Source organism: Lepisosteus oculatus, chromosome 4, assembly GCF_040954835.1.
Source record: "Lepisosteus oculatus isolate fLepOcu1 chromosome 4, fLepOcu1.hap2, whole genome shotgun sequence".
Taxonomy (NCBI): Eukaryota; Metazoa; Chordata; class Actinopteri; order Semionotiformes; family Lepisosteidae; genus Lepisosteus; species Lepisosteus oculatus.
The window spans coordinates 19,281,388-19,283,783 of record NC_090699.1 but is presented as its reverse complement, the minus strand read 5'-3'; the positions used below and the strand labels follow the sequence as shown (position 1 = coordinate 19,283,783).

General features: G+C 37.3%; 1 long non-coding RNA gene across 1 annotated transcript; it reads right to left on the bottom strand.

Moving 5' to 3' along the window:
* Window positions 1-219: 219 nt before the first annotated feature.
* LOC107077292 (uncharacterized) lies at window positions 220-2,104 on the bottom strand. The gene is made up of 3 exons (XR_011189304.1): window positions 2,003-2,104; window positions 654-863; window positions 220-368 (listed from the first exon to the last, which is right to left on the bottom strand). It is a non-coding gene; the product is annotated as an uncharacterized lncRNA (long non-coding RNA).
* Between the last annotated feature and the right edge of the window lie 292 nt (window positions 2,105-2,396).

Genomic DNA, 2,396 nt, shown 5'->3' with positions numbered 1-2,396 from the left:
ACTAGATAGCCCAGCACACGCTCTGCCCAGCTTCATTTGGCTGCAGAAGCTTGTGTGGCCATCTTTATTTATGTGGCTGATGCTTTGTATTGTCTGGTTTGACATTTAGCCTAGGGGAGCGACTGAGGCCAAGACAGAGGGCAGAAATTGGCTCACCTTGCTGCATGATCAGAATATCGAATGCTTTCAATTTTTGATGCCAAATATCTGGATACTTCTGGCCCTTCCTTTCCAATAGCCTCTATGATATTTCTTATGTCCATATGCAAAGGCTCATTGTTTAGCAGGACTTCCGCAGCAGCTAGTCGAACAGTTTCAGTGAAGTGCCGATTCCTGTGATTAAAAATTTGTCTCATGCGATCCTTAACCTGAGAAAGACATACAGTTCTTACAGTTATTCATGACATACAGAGAGAGAAAGGACTGTAAACAAATGCTCTTTGGAAATGTAACGCATTCAGGCGTTAAAACTCTTTTGCACCATCTGTATTTTCCAGTGAGTTACGGAAAACAAACTGCAGAAAACCCTAAATACAGTTCTCCCTGCTTGCACCACAATCTATTGGTACTGAAAAGTTATGCTTATTATTTTTCCTTTTCATTTCCTACAGCATGACTCTTGCATTCTATATTCCTACAGATCTGCTCATTACCTTGCTGTCAATATGCTCCATTGGAAGCCTCTGCAATGCTGACAGAGCAATAGAGGAGACAGCGCCTGACATCTCTGTGTACTGAAGTAGGATGGGAATTGTTTCTGGAAGCCGTGCACTTTTCAGGGCTAAAAGATATGGCATCATCTCAGAATCTTCAGTAGAGGATTTCAGTCCGTCCAGAATCAAGTTCTTTGCAAACAGTACTTCCTAGTGAAATGTGGTTAATAAAACAGAATAACAATAATCAAAATGTTAAAACCTGGATCTTAGTCCTCTGCTTACTAACACATTTCTATGTCAGCCTTAGTTCTATGATATATTTATGGTGAGGGACAGGAGGCAAGGAGAGAAATAAAAACCAAATGGAATTCAAACGTGGAACATCATGGACAGCCTAGGTAAAGTCTAATCAACTTCTGGGGTCCAATCTGCTTTGTTCCACATCAAACCAACTCCTTAATTGCAATATTAATCATGCTGGTTCTCTGTTACGTGATTATGGAGCTGGTTGCAAAATTCTGGAATGGAGCAGACTAGAAGGGCTGCAAGTTGAATAGTCTGTATTAATATAGTTCTATTTGCATAACATAAAATATTTAAGAGCATCCATAGATGTATTTATAACAATAACAATGAAAATGTCAACCTAAATCAAAGAACTACTCCTCACCTTTGAAACAAAAAAGAACAGTATTTGATATAGTTTTTTATAATTATCCCCGGATTTGGTCATTTTTGAAATCACACAATATGTCAAATATTTAAACATACATTTATATATATAAGTAATTCTGATCTATCCAAAACACTTAAAAGTTACAAATATCCATAAAGTAATTAAAATCGTTTTATCTTTATACTGGTATAATGGCCTTACATCAGGCTACAAAAACAGCAACCCTGAAGCTTAATACATTCCAGGCATATCACAGCAAATAGAAGGATTCCTATGGTCATCAAATGCTGAAACAGTGACTTTGCTGGCAAGGTCTGTCCCTCTTGTGGGTTGCAAGTGTGGCACTAAAGCAAAGCAATTTAAAAAATAAAGATAAGAAGGGGTCACTTATCATCAGAAAGATAAGGCTTACCTCAGAATACTTCTGTTATTTGTTCACAGCATTGCGACGTACAGTGTGCCTAGAAAGGGCTTTATTGGGCTCAAGTGTGCTATGACAGAGGTTCTGTATAGTTTTAAAGTTGATGTGTTAATGCCAACATGTGCTGATAATTTACAGCATCCCTGCTATTCCTCATCTCCTGCCTGACTGATTTATCCTTGTAATGTTGCCAAAAGAAGGGCGATATTCTAGTCTAAATGTGTAAATGGTTTAATGTCCTCGCCTTACCTGTGATTCACACATCTTGGCAGAGCACATCTTCCCAATCACAGACCCCAGGGTAATAATGGCAGTCTCTTGGACGTCTTTTTGAGGAATTTTGCTAGAAAGAATTCGCTGTGGCATCCAGGGGAAAAAAAGAAGCATTAAAAACATAATTGTACTTTATTTACAGAAATCCTAAATGAAATATTTTCACTATACAAATGTTTTAAGCAAAAATACAGCAGATGAGCCCTTTAGAATCTGGGTCATTCAAACTAAATGAACAGTTATTTTGAAGTGTTAGTTGATAATATAAATATAATAACCATGTGTCTATAAATACTCATTTTTGCATTTAAACATAACCATAATGATAACCTTTGCCCCATTTTAGTGGTAAATTAGAAGTGGTAATTGC